We start from the raw sequence: 14530 nt of genomic DNA, 5'->3' as shown, positions 1-14530 counted from the left end.
GGTGGTGTTCTGCAGGTGACAGGCAGGTGGTCTCCAGGTGACAGGGTGGTATTCTGCAGGTGACAGGCGGGTGGTCTCCAGGTGACAGGGTCATGTTCTGCAGGTGACAGGGTGGTCTCCAAGTGACAAATGGTTGGTGTCCAGCTGTTTGGCCGTAAGAGCACTCTCAGTCAGCTGAACAGAGAATGTTTTTCTCTGTTGCTAGTTTCAGGGGAACAGAGTCTCATTTCAGCTTATTGAACTTGAGACAAAGAACCAGGAGCTGGAGGAGCAAAGTCTGGCCTGGTGACAAGTAACCCGGGAAGTATCTAGGGGTCTCATGGTGTTGCTGAGGAAGGGTAGACCAACTTCATCTACATCATTCAGGGAAGTCTTTGCAGCAAACCGTCTCCCAAGATGTTTTGAAAAACAATAGATTTGTCCTGCTTCTTGTTTCGGGGTTTTTTTTTTGCCGTGTCACATGGCATATGGGATCTTCCCCAACCAGGAATCAAATCCATGCCCCCAGCACTAGACGCTCAGAGTCTAATCACTGGTGCTAGCAAAGTCCCCTGTGAAGCTTCTTAACTGCCCCTATTTTCTGGGAGCACAGGCTCAGAGGGGACCCCAGCCAGACACCCTGGCTGTTCCAGCATTTCCCAGGGGAGCCCATGGCTCCTGGGCCCAGCCCAGCTGGGAAGCACAGCACTGCCCTGAGCCCACAGCGGCCCCCGCTGGAGGGAGGGAGTGGGTGTCCACACAGGTCTGGAGAGGGAGCTGAGCCAGCCCCAGGCACTATGCCCTTGGCAGCCCCTGGGCATTTACCGAGGGCCACATGGGCTCAGCAGAGAGCAGAGTCTTGGGACAGCTCCAAATGGCACAGACCTGGTGTCCCAGTCGCCGAGGGCTCTGTGTGGCACACCTGGCCTGGGACCCTGGCACAGTCCCTTTTCCAGGCCTCGTTTTCTGGGCCTGTTCCAGGGAAGCACATGCTCTAACCTCCAACTGCTGCACCTGTTCCCACGGGGCAACAGCACCTCCGTGTCGTCCGGGACAGCTCAAGTTTGAGCCACAGCAGGCCCGGCTTCGCACATGTCCCTGCAGCCTCCTGGCCTAGCTGGGAGACAGCCACTGGTGCCTTGTCCACACACCAAAGTGTCTTTGCTTTTAGCCCCTCTGGTGCGAAATCCATCCAGAGCACAGTGCTGGTCCTGGCCCCTTAAATAGGGATGCTGCTTGTCACAGGCTCTATCACAGCTAAGGGCTGGAACTATCGTCTGCCCAGGTGCCCCCACCTGGCACGTCCCTTAGCGTGGACTGGGTTGTCAGAGCTTTTGGCTTTTGTTCCCCAGACAGGGCACTGCTCCCACCAACAAGCTGATCCTCTCCTCCATGTGTGCAGACCTCTGGCCCCAGCCCAGCTCTGTTATTTTTTGACACTCTCTGGGGGTGGAACTGCTATTCTGAAAACCGGGAAATAAAAATTGGAGCCAATGAGGGGCTTCAGAGGGAGGGGCTGATGCATGCCAGGTTTGGGGACCTGTGGACCACACAACAGATCTCCAGAGAGCCGCATGTCAAATTAAGCCAGGAGCACAGCTCACTCTGGGAGTTGGGGCAGCAGCCTTGTGAGAGTCCTCTCTGACTTTCACAAGTTCCTTTTTCCCATCTGCAGGGAAGTGAGGTACCTAAATTAACTTATTTCCTGACTTTTATGTGTGTCCTGGGTAGGGGACAATAAACAGTTAACCTCCCTGTCAGTGAAAAAAAGACAGAAAGGGAGCAGTTCAGACAGCGAGACTGGTACAGTGGTAAGGCCAGAACTCTGGTGACAGGTACCCTCACTGAGCCCTGTCTTAGATAGGGCGAGGCGTCCCAGCCCAGGTGCGCAGGGTGACAGGAGGGGTATGGAGAAAGGCCAGGACCAGCACCAAGACCTTGACCCAGCAGGCCCTCTACAGCCATGGGAGATGCTCACATCCAGGCAGCCCGTCTCGGAGCTCAACCACAAGGTCAACAAGAGGGCACCCTTCCTCCAACAAGGCCCCATCTTCTCATCAGCCCCCATCTGACCCTCAGCTCTCTCTGGGGACAGAGTCCCACCATGGCCCCAGCTTTCAGGATGCCCTTTCTCCCTGCCCAACATACTCCCTCCCATTTCCTTCCATCCTGGAGGTCACACTCAGGCCACATCTTATACTGACCTCCTCCCAAACAAATGTCCATGGAAAATCTGCTTTAATGAGCATCACGGTGGCCAAAAGGTAAATAATCTCAGAGGCAATGGGGCTGAGTTCAAGATGCTGTGCCTTTGTCCTATTGAGTTTTGTGGGCAGGAGCTCAGTGACTCACCATGGGGGACAGGTGACCCCCTGAAAGTCTCCCTGGCCTCAGTTTCCTCATACCTTAAAACCTACACAATTGGAGGTCCCCCTTGACAGGGCCATTGCTGGGGTAAAAGGGCTGCAGATGGTGGGCTGGCCCAGGGCCCGGAGCCCTCAACCATCAGTAAGGACCACCAGGGGGTGTAGGGGGATAGCAGGCGTGGACGGCGGCGGGTGGGGAAGGGGAGCAGCCCAGTAGTGGCTCACTTGGGGCTGCAGTAATCCAGACCAGGGCTGTCATGTGACCATGGCCACACCCACTCACACCAGCTCTCTCTCCTTATTGGTGGGTCAGCAGGGTGGCCAGCTATGTGCACTAACGGAAGGCTGGGCATCAGTTTGTCCAGCTTAGCTGCCACCTTCCGGCAGGTAAACAGGCTAGGTCCTGGCCAAATCACGTGGTACAGGGCAGGTACAAGGCCAAATCACGTGGTACGGGGAGGCCACCCCCAGGGTCCTTGACCTGAGAGCTGATGCGAGGGTCCTTGGTCCTGGCCATCTACACATGGCCCTCAGTCCAGGCTCCAGCTTCTTGGCATCAAAGCAGAGGTGACTATCATTGATCTGCGTCCCTTGAAACCGCTCACCACATGGAGCAACTGCAGGGAATTGGTGGGGAGGAAACAGGCCTGAGGTTCTAAGAGTCGGGCCAGGCGATGGTCCCACCAGCTGGTGCAGAAGCCTATCCGGCTCCCCCATGGAGGGCTTTTTCTGCCCCCTGCCACCTGAATTGTCTATGCCTTTGGCTGCAGTGTTCCACCCAGAAAAGTGATGGAGCCTGAGAGGAGAAAGCCTGGGGCCTAGTTGTCCCAAGCCATGAACTCCCTTCCGTCCCTGGATATAGAGGGCAGTGGTCAGCAAAGTGGGCTCCTCGAGGGCAGAGCTTGGATGCCTCAGAGCAAGAGGGCACAGGAAGGCTTCCTGTTTATGGCTCAGTGGCCAGAAAAAACAGCACTCTGCTCTGTTCATGACCTGAGACAGCCCCACTCTTGCATCGTGGCCCAGAGACAGAGCTCACAGGGGAGGAGACAGGAGGCTCAGGGAGCCATTGGCAAAGGGGTGTCTGCCCATCTCCTGGCCCTGCCAGCCATCAGCAGACAGGATCCAGCAGGGGAGCAAACCGAAGGAGGCGGGAGGGGCTGGGCAGGGGAGGGCGGCCCGCAGACCGTGCTGAATCCAGGCCCCTGCTGTGGGAGTGGGGCCCCAGCTGCCTGAGGGCCGGCGACCTCACTCCTGCTGGTCTGCACCTTCTGGGGGGTCTCTCGGACCACACTGTAGCTGGCGGTGCTGAGGCCAGCCGCGCGCCTCTGTGGTCCCTCCGCCCCGCATTGGCACAGCCGCCGGAAGGCCGCCTGGAACTTCTGGGACATGAGGCTGTAAATGATGGGGCGGATGGCACTGTTGGCATACACGCAGATGCGACAGGAGAGGAGCACCCACGGGTCCAGGAAGGGCTGGGCCACAAAGGAGCTGAGCAGCACCAGCGTGCGGTAGGGCATCCACAGGACGGCAAAGAGCAGCACAACCACCACCAGCATCGTGGTGGCCCGCGGGCGGGAGGGCCGGGTGGATGACTGCTGTCACCCTTCACACCGTGGGGCCAGCAGGACCAGCGGCCAAGCTGAGGCCGTGGCTCCTGTCTCAGGATGTGTTTGCTGAGCGTGTGATGAGGACGTAATTGTGATATCACTGAAATTACTACAGCGTACCCACTGGGCTCTACACTACGTTTCCCATGCAGGAACCCAGGGCCGGCCTTCAAAGCTATGCTGGTTGACACACTGATGGAATAGCCCCGCCTCGGGTGGTAAATGCTCACCGCCCTGTGGCCCCTGGTGCACCCCGCCCCCAGAACTTTCAGACCTTTCAGACCCCCAGCAAATAAAGACTGGATGCCTGGAGCGACGCCTCAGGCATCTGCTGAGGGGTGCTGCAGGGAAGCCCAAGTGGACGCCGTGGCTGCTGGCACTCGGGTTACATTCCCTGCAGCCAGCCTCCCAGTGGTGCTGTTATCACCTCCACCTGGAGGAAGAGGAAGGGAATTCCCCAACAGTTTAGTGGTTAAAACTCAGGGGCTTTCACTGCCGTGGCCCAGGTTCAATCCCTGGTTGGGGAGCTAAGATCCCACAAGCCTCGAGGCAAACAAAAAAACAATAAGAGGAAGCAGAGGCTCAGAGTGAGCGGTCACACAGTGTGCGCGCCATGAGCCAGCTTCTGCAGCCCGCGTCTGTGTGTGCCACTGTCCTGGGTGGCCCGCCAGCCACAGTCATGTCCCTGTTCTGCACCCCATTCTGTTCTTTCAGCTCAGGAGTGAGTCACCAGGCGGGCTGAGGAAAGGGACATGCTGGGCTCCAACTTCCCACTGCCAGCCTAGGGTCACAGCATCTCTGGGAGCGAGGAGGGTCAGTGGGAGGGGAATGGGCAGATGTCCTGGCCACACAGAGGGACAGCCATCACTGATCCGTGCAGAGAATTTCCTGGGGACCCCAGAGTTGAGGGGAGGTCTCGGGAGTCCCCTCATCTGCTCTATCTCGGCCTCTGCCTGCTGCTGCCTCCAGAGTGCGGGGGGCAGAGTGTGGGAGTGTGAGTGCTGAGGCCAGCAAGCCTAAGCTGGGTGACCTTGGCCAGTCCCCTTCACCCCTCTGAGCCTCCGTCTCTGCTTGTGGCATCAGGAGAATTGCAGTGTCCTTCAGGAATTGGTCTATGGGGAGGTGGGGGTGAGGGACCCCCCATGAAGTCATCACTCTTTTGCCCCAGGAAGTGTGACGCCTGTGTGTCCGTAGCTTTGTGCTGGGGCCATGCTAAGCCTGAGTGCAAGCAGGCCCCGACCGCTCAGTGCCTCTGGTTCTCCGTTTCTCTGTCTCTCTCCCTCTGTCTCTGTGTGTGTGTCTCTGTCTCGCCTTCTCTCTGCCTCTCCCTCTCACTGTTTTTTTGTCTGTCTCTCTCTGTGTCTCCCTCTCTGTCTCTCTGTCCCTGTCTCTTTCCCAGTCCCTCCCTCTATCTCTCTCCCGCTGTCTCCCTCTCTGTGTGTCTGTCTCTCTGCCTCCCTCTCCCCCAGGCTCTATGTCTCCCCCTCTGTTTCTCCCCATCTCACATCTCAGCTGCTCATCCACAGGGACCCTCTCTGCTCAACCCTTCCCCCACCTCAGCCTCTCCACGTGCCCATCATGGTTACACGTGGGAGCCTGTACACGCCTGTCTTGGGCTGCAAACGTGTACGGGTCCCCTGAACCCTGAGATGTGGTCCCTCCTCTCAGAGCCCCTAGAGTTGCCCCAGTCAGGGCTGAGTGCTTCCAGGGCCCCCGGAGTGTCCACCCCACTCCCCCCATCCTTCCTGACCATTCACGCACCAGGCCCTCCCTCTGTTTCTCCCCACCTGGACCACTTCCTGGGTACCTGCTTGGTTTGCCCTGTTGCCAATCTCAGATCTTAATTCAGTTGTCACCTCAGCGAGGCCTTTACGAACTTTCCCCTAAACTCTCTCTCTTCTGGGCAGTATTCTGCAGAACAAGTGTTTACTTGTCTTACCATGAGCCCCAAAGGCAAGATGTTTATCTTGTTCTGTTCTTCCCAGCTTCCAGCACCTAGAACCTCGCCGGGCACACAATTGGTGCCCAGAGACACCTGCTGAGTGAGTGGGTGAACAGGGGTGGAGCCAGCACCCCCTGCCCCATCCATTCACCCCTTTGCCGAAACTCCCTCTCTGTGCAAACTGCCCCCACCCACCCCCCAGCCTCGGGAGATCTCGTACCTGCTTCCTGGATGAAGGGAAGCCTCTGGCCTCGTGGCAGCTGGCCCCCACACCCCTGCCTGGCTCACAGGGCTGTCTCCCCAGGGCTCTTGCCTCCGGCTGGGCCTCACTGTCCCCGTGCTGGTCCCCAAGCTGTGGCAGGTGCTCCAGGGCGCTCTGGAACAAGATCCTTGCGATAAGTCCATAGAGCACTGTGGCTGCCAGTAGGGGTGTGGGGAAGAAGACGGTGAAGTCCAGCAGGTAGATGGGCAGGTACAGGCTGCCGGCCACCCGGTAGCCGCACTGCAGGCCCTAGCACCCGCCAGCATCCAGGTCCACCAGGAACACCAGGAAGAACCGGAGCAGACAGTACACGGACATAGTCCCTCAGACGCCCACAACTTGCTTGGCCCACGCCATAGTGCACATGGTCTGTGCCCGCATCGGGTTGCAGATGGCGCTGTACCTGCAGGCCACAGGGCGGTCCCGTGACCCACCTGCCCTTCTGGGCTATTGGGCTGCATTGGGACACCTGATGCGCTCAGCCAATCAGATTCCCCAATGAGGAGCCGAATGCGATGTGATGGTTTAACCGGCCCTTTCACTGTGGACCTGCGAGGCTGTGGAGATCTGGGGAGCAGAGTGGCCATGTTGAGGCAGCCTCCGGGGCTGGCAGAGCAAGGCGCCAGTCTCAAGAGGGGAGAGTGGGCCCGAGTCAGAACACACAGCCCTTAAGGTCCGGCCAGGCCCACGAGGTAGAGGTGCCCCTGCAAAGACCTTGATCTCTGTGCAAGTTCCAGCGGGCTTCCTACTGCCCACCACCAAAGGTCTTGTGCTAAGGGGTCAAGGACACTGTGACCCCAGATGGCACAGCAGGCAAGAGGCAGAACTGGGCCAGCGTATGTAAGTCAGAGGCCTCGGTTCTGTCCCCAGTCTGTGTGGCTCTGGTCGAGACACTGAGTCTCTGAGCCAATATGCCAAAAGCCACACAGCTGGGAAGAAACAGAACACAGTCAGCGGGCTTCAGCATTTACATCCTGAGACTCTGAACTGCCTCTCAGGTGTTAACTTCAGAGCTGGTACGGGCCCAGGAGACTGTCCAGTCCAGTGCCCACATTCCCAAGGGGAACACCGTGCCCGAGGAGTGCCAGGTTGCCTTGGCATCCTGCAGCAAGTCAGCAGCAGAGGTGAGATGAGAAACCCATTTCCAGGCTCCTGCCCCCGCTCCACTGGGCTCCTCCAGGGTCTCACCCAGCACCCCTCTTCATTAAAGGAGAGCAGCCGCAGTTTACCAAGGATCACAGCCAGGAAGTCCTGACCTGTTGGGGGGACTGGGGGTGCACATACCTCTCCACCGTGAATGCCAGGATGGAGCAGGAGGAGGCACTGATACCAGATACTACAAATAGGTGATGCCCAGGATGCTGCGTGGCCGTACACCCACTGCCCAGCCAAGCTCTCGGAGACATGGGTAGCCCTGCAGCCACCAGCACGGTGAGGTCTGCCAGGGCCAGGCTGACCATGTAGCAGCTGGTGGGTGTGTGCATGTCCCGGGTGGTCAGCACCACCAGGACCACCATGGCGTTGCCTATGATGCCCACCACACACACGAGGAGCAGCACCAGGAAGACAGGGACTACCTTGTACGCAGGGCCCAGGACAGCCTCACTGGGAGCCAGGGACACGGTGCTGGGGCTGCCTGGCCCGCTCCCATTCTCCATGGTGGCTGCTCAGGCGCTGGGGGGCAGGGGGATTCCGGGAGGTGTCCATGCTGTTGGCTGGTGCCTCGTGCCACTGGGTAAACACCTGCCTCTCCCAAGAGCCCGGCCCCGGGGACACACAGGGGCCCAGCACGCGTGACGTGACTGCTTGGCCAAGAGAACACAACAGGGGCGCTCCTTCCAGTCTCTGCTGTAAATGCAGTCAGCAAGTCTCCGGCTCTGCCAGCCTCAGTCTCCTGGGGCATAAATACCGATGGCCATGCTTAAGACATGAGACAGTGAGGGGAAGACGTAAGCGAAGGAGACTGAGCCCGGAAGGACACATGTCACACCCCAACTCAGTGCCTCTTGGGTGCTCGGCGGCCCGCAGTCCTTTCACTAGGAAGCCACATGGCATCTCTAAGCCCCGGCCAGCTCGTCTGTGAAACTGCTTCTCAGGGATGCAGTGAGATCCCCATAAAACCAGGAGACACAGAGAGTTCTGGGCCTGGAGCCTGGCTCTGTCCCATGTCTGTTCCTAATGTTAACATTAAGGCTTTAATTCCCCTGGGCCTCAGTCTCCACACCTGGAGACCCTAACAGTAGCTCAATCCCAGGGGGCTGTGCAGAACCAAAGAGACAAGCACCCCAGGGCGTCGGGGGCCGCACACGGACTCAGCTCCCCCGGCTCTGGAAACACCGGTCAGCCTCCCCCGCTCCACCCATCACAGGCTGATGGAGCAGTGACGTCATGGCTGGGACTCGGGCCAACAGGTGAGGTCCCGGGGCCCACACAGCCCTACCGCACACCTGCACACGCACACCATACCACCTACTCCTCCACCCTTTAACCCCGCGGCTGTCACTGGCCAGAAGGGCCCCTGCCAACTCCCTCAGAGTCCCGTCTGGGCCCCTGATGGCCAAGTGACCCAGGACCAGAATGGAGCCCTCCTTGCACAGCAGCACACAGAAACCCAGGCACACACGCAAGACACACACAGCACACACGAAACAAAATCCCCCTGCACAGCGCATCCAACAACACACACCGACACAGAGCCCAAAACACATACGTGTACCCACTTTGGCACGGACACAGACTCACACTCAACTTCGCACACACAAATACCAACAACACAAGGGACCCAAATGCACACGTGGGTACATAAATGCACATCACAGCTTGCCCACAACCCAGGCATCTGTGTTACAACTACAGACACACACTGCCCACGCTCATTCACCCAGGTGCTTAGAGACACAAAAAGCCGTGTGCCTGTGCCCCCGGGCGCCTGCAGCCACTCCCCACACACGGAGCCCCACTGCCCGAGCCCCAAGCCCTCCTGAGCACGAGCCTCCCTTCACTTTACCTGGAAGAGACCATCTCGCCCCAGGAGCCCAGCAGCCGGTACAATCCCAAAGGCTGCATTTCCCTCTAGCTGGCAGAGGCCAGCAGCCCTGGGTCTGGGGGTGTGGGGGTGGAGGAGAACCCAGAGCTCTCCCAGAAGCCCCTCTTCCCCATGGGCAAAGCGCCCTGCCCCCAGAGATAGGGGCTCACCCATCTCTGCCACCTCGGCATCCCAGGGTCCCCCACCTCTGTCTCTTCCTCCCCTGCACACAAGCCCTTCTCCAAAGAACATTCCCCCAGGCAGGCAGCCAGGACCACTGTCCCCCAGCCCAGGCAGCCCCCAGGAGAAACTTGCAGCGCTGAGAACTTACCGGGTAAGGAGCCTCGGGGCCTTCCCCCGCCTCCTCCTCCTCCAGGGGAACAGAGGGAGGGGGGAGATGGTACTGTGGTCCAGCGGCACAGGCTTCTGTTCTGCAGGCTGTAGTGCTGCGCAGACGTGCTGGGTGCTCACAGACACACACGGAGCCCTGCCAACTTCTCCCGCACCCTGTCGTCCCCCCTTGTCCCCCCTAGTCCCCCCTCGCAGGGCTGAAGTCAGCTGATGTGGCTTCCTCAGCAGGGAGACCCCTGAGAAGAAATCCCAGGACCCCTGCTTCCCCCAGAGCACAGGTTGGCCAGGCTGGGAAGGACCCCGTTAGCCTGCTGAGCCTCTGGAGCCCTGCAGGACGAGGCAGAGACCTGGGGAAGGTGGGGGTGGACCAGTCCTTTGCTCCCTGGGGGGCCCCCCCACTTCCATCTGGAGAGGAGGGTGTACAGAATTGAGTGCCTCCTGCAGCGTGTGCCTGCAGGGAGACCGGGACTGCGGTTGGCGCGTGAATGTTTCAGGTGAAAGAGTGGGACTGGGCCTGGGCCTGGGGCTCCAGGGAGCAGGGACCCCAGGCTTCCTGCTGGGCTAGGGCTGCTGCTGTGTTCCCCATGGCTGGCACACCTTCTCTTGGCTAGCGTTCAGAAAGAGACCCCAAAGGGGCCCCTCAGCTGGCTCAGAGAACAGGAATCCTGCTGTGGCCCCCAAATGGCCAGGGGCCTGGCTCCTCTGAGGCATTTAAAGTGCAGATTTCATCCCCAGGCCCATCTACAGGCTGTGAGTCGCCGCCCTCACCCCAGGAACCCAGGAGGAGCCTGGGAAGGGCGCACATTCCTGGTCACCAGGTCCAGCATCCAGGAGCCAGGCCCTTGAATTGTGTCTCCCACAAAGTCCAACGACACCAAGTGTCTTAATCTCTTTTTTTTTTTTTTAACATTTGACTTTGGAATGTAATATACTCATATAAACATGCTCAAAATACAAAATGACAGTCGAATGAATAAAGTGGGCGTGTGAATACCATCGCCCTGCCAGCCCCACCCCTGCCCTGGCTTACATCCTAATTACTGTCCTCTGCTGTGACCGTCGGGTGCTTTCTGTAACCAGTACAGCAGACTGTGTCCTGCTCATTCCACCAACACTGGCAGGTGGGCATCTGCCTGACTGTGACTGTCCGGCTCATCCGTTCCCCTGTGCTATATGACTCTTCACCGTAGGACTGGGCTGCAAAGTGTCCACACAGGATGGACTGTTGGTGGACTTCTGTGTCATTTCTAGTTTGGGGGAGCACAGATGCCACTGCTGTGAACTCTCCTGTACATGAGTCCTGGACGAGTGCATTTTGGGAAAGGGCGGCGGAAGAGAAGGCATGTCCCCCTGCCCCGGAGGGGGCACCCCAGCTCCCCCAAGGGCTTCCTGGAATGCTGAGAAGCCACACAGAGGGCTCCACTGTGCGTGGTGGACGGAGGATTTCCCTGCCTCTTCTTGGGACCACCCCCAGCCCACCCCCCAAGCCCTCCTCCATACTGGCCCTCCCAGGGAATTCCCTTCCAAGAGAGCTCTCGACTGCTGTCCTCCTGGCTGGTGCTGAAATCACCCGGCTGGACTAGAATCTGCCTTCAGCCTCACGCGGGGACCTCTCTCTATACCACTCCTCTTGCCCGCTGGTGTGAAGGTCCAGCTCCTCTTTTGGAGAGGAAAGACACCAGAGAGGCAGAGGCATCGCCACCCAGCACCTACATAGAGAGCACCTCACTTGCCCTGAGTGCTCACCCATTAGCTTGCCTGTGGACAGACCACATTCTGCAGTTTCCTGTGTCCATACCCTCTGTGTGTCCCAGGAGTCCTGCAGCCAGCAACCCCCTCCCCAGCAGCACAGAAACTCTCTGTGGCTTCTCCAGGTATAATGTGGTCACGGAGTTCTTGTTCACAATAAGAGAACTCACTGACAACTTAGATGTCTAGAGTGCTAAGTATCTGATCCTATTAAAACTGACTGTTAAAACTTATGCCTTAGAGAGAAACTAATTGGCGCATGATCCATTGAGTTAATGGGGCTTCCCGGGTGGCTCAGATGGTAAAGAATCCTCCTGCAATACCGGAGACCCGGGTTTGATCCCTGGATTGGGAAGATCCCCTGGAGAAGGGAATGGCTACCCACGCCAGAATTCTTGCCTGGAGAATTCCATGGACAAGAGGAACCTAATGGGCTACACTCTATGGGGTCGCAAAGAGTTGGACACAAGTGAGTGACTAACACTTTCACTTTTCCATTGAGTTAGAGGGCAGGCTGCAAATAGGCAAGCGTTCCCTCCTGTTTGAAGAATGTGTCTAATAGCTGCCATCCACCAGGAACCTGGCATGTGGCATGGCCCTAGGCATCTTGTGTAACCTTCACAACTATCTCTTCATGCTGACAACCTCTTTGTTGTTTTCTGAAAGAGAAAGCAGAGCCTCACAGATGCAAGTCGGCTGCTCAAAGCCACAGAGCTGATCAAAGGCAGAGCGGAAGTGTGAGCCCAAATCTCTCCTTCTACAAAGTCGGTGTCCTCAACCTCAGGGTGGATGGTCACCACTGTGCCTGTGCTGTGACTCCAGAAATGCCTGGATGTGTGTGGGTGATTCTGTAGTTAGAAAAAGTGACAAAATGCCCGGGCGAAGAGCTGCCTGCCTGTATTTGGTCCCAAGGCCAGAGCAGGGTGCGGGAGGAAGGTGACACTTCTTAAAATGTCAGCCTCAAGTCCTTGGACTCAGGGGCTTAGCAAGTGGTGTGAACATCCAGCTGAGGGGTTCCAGGCTCAGGATGTCACAACCAGCACACCTTGCGGTGCTCCAGGGCCCAGGGGAGGGATCGGTCTGGGTGAGACCCCAAAGAAACACCACGTACCTGACTGGCACACATTAACATGGCCCCTCAGCTACCCTCTGTCAATACTCAAGGCCCTCCACCTGGCTGTGCTGACACCCGCTGGAACCGTCTAGACGTCCCCGCAGCCCAGGATCCAAAGAGTAAATGTGTGGCCCTACATCAGAGGCCCTTTTGGCTGGCCGGTGGCCATGCTGTCTGTTTATCAGTGAATATCTGAGAGACATGCCTGGGTCTTAGGTGATGGGGTCTACTGAAATCTGACATAGAGGAGTGGGTGGCTCCAGACCCGGTGAGGAAGGGGTGGGGTGGGAAGTACTCCTGGGGGGTGACATCATGTTTGTGCAAAAAAAGCTGGAAGCAGAGATAGACGTTTGCATAAAGACATGAGGCCAGTTGGTGCTAAAAGGCAAAAGTCACACTCAGGCAGTGAGCTCACACAGAGCCTGGCCCCCACCTCAGCAGTGGCTCTACAACCTTGATCCTCTGGTGCCGGGGGGCCAGCCACCCCCAGCGCATGCCTGACACTACAGTTTCCTTGTCATATGCTCTTCTGAGTGTGGTGAAATCTGGGGCCAGGGCTGTCCAAGGTTGGTGCTCATACACTGGGTGTCCGGAAGAGAGGATGGGCAGGCTGGCCGGGGCCTCGGGCTCTCGATGCAGTGGCGCCAGCAGAGGAGCTGGGTCCCTACACGGCAGCTCCGTGAAGAGTCCTCTGCGCCCACAGGGGACCAACCGGACTAAGGGGCTGCTTGGGACCACGTGTCCCCGAAGATGGGCTGGTGGGTTCCTGGGGCATTGCCAGAGCCTGGCCATCCCAGCCTACTGGTCTTCAGGATGGGACCACAGTGGGGCCTGTGGGTTCACCCCAGCTCTCTTGGTGGCCTTGCGGGTTCCCTGGCGGCTCAGTTGGTGAAGAATTGGCCTGCAAGGCAGGAGACCCAGGTTCGATCCCTGGGTCGGGAAGATCCTCTGGAGAAGGGAATGGCTACCCACTCCAGTATTCTTGCCTGGAGAACTTCATGGACAGAGGAGCCTGACGGGCTCCAGTCCATGGGGTCACAAAGAGTCGGACATGACTGACTAATACACACAAGGTGAAGGAGGGTGTTGGGGTGAGAAAGTGCCATGCCAGGATCGTCACCGTGGGAGGAATTCCGGGGCCTTTGATGTAGGCTTGCAAGTGGGAACTGAGCTGACCTTTATCCCTTAGTTCAACTTTCATTCATTCATTCTGCCCAGGCCCTGCCGTGCGGGTAGCCCTGGGGCCACAGAGACAACTGAAGCCCACAGCCTCAGGCAGGGAAGGTCCCAGAGCCCTTCCCCCTCCCTCCTGGGGCCTGCAAACCTCCTGAGACCAGCAGGGATAGGGGGCCACTACTCAGTGGGTTTCAGGATTGCACCTGGATGTCTCCAGGGAGGGAAGGAGGCCAGGGGGAGTCCACGCCTCAGAGGATGGAATGGAGCCTGTAGGAACAAGGTCCCCACTGAGGTCAGCACCCCTGATGGTGAGCCCACCCTTCCGCAGCCTCTCACTCCACCTGCGCGGGGGCTGTAATGTGAGTGGGGTCTGGATGAAGATGGGGTGTGTGTGCACATGTACACAAGCCTGCACCCACCCATGCCCCTCATCACGTGACCATGCGCCAATACAGGGGACAGACAGCCTGTGAGTGTCTGAGAATCTGAAGCCCACCCAGCCAGGACCCCAAATGCTGGGATCTGGCAGGGGCGCTCTCTGGTGACAGCATGAGGCAGCCACAGAGGCCAGCGGGGGTTTGGCCACTTGAAGAGGCAAGACCTCCTGGTTCCCACTTCTGGTGGATTCTTCCAGCAGATCCACTTTCCCAATTGCAGTTTTCAGACAGTGGCCCTCATGGGGAGCTCACCTGTGCCCCTGGACACACTCATAAGGACACACACGCAGGCGTTGAGGCACTTGGAAGCAGACAGTTGTGGGAGGAGGGGCAACAAGGGGATGAGCTCTGAGCCAAGGGAGAGTTCTGAATGAGCCCTGCGCCCACCCTGGTGTTGGGCACAGCTTGCTGAACTGAGGAGGCGGGACATACCCTCGGGGGCTTGAGGGAAGCTCCCACCCTGGGGAAAACCTCGGGGACAAACGGAGGGCAATGCCCCACTAGGTAGGTCAGGTGGGAGCA

The 14530-nt window shown here is 58.5% G+C and overlaps 1 pseudogene; it reads right to left on the bottom strand.

Moving 5' to 3' along the window:
- Window positions 1-7814, bottom strand: part of LOC120873334 — a 9036-nt pseudogene extending 1222 nt beyond the window's left edge.
- Between the last annotated feature and the right edge of the window lie 6716 nt (window positions 7815-14530).

This window comes from Oryx dammah, unplaced genomic scaffold, assembly GCF_014754425.2.
Source record: "Oryx dammah isolate SB20612 unplaced genomic scaffold, SCBI_Odam_1.1 HiC_scaffold_13, whole genome shotgun sequence".
NCBI classification, from domain to species: domain Eukaryota; kingdom Metazoa; phylum Chordata; class Mammalia; order Artiodactyla; family Bovidae; genus Oryx; species Oryx dammah.
The sequence above is the reverse complement of the archived record's forward strand: the minus strand, read 5'-3'. Positions and strand labels throughout refer to the sequence as shown.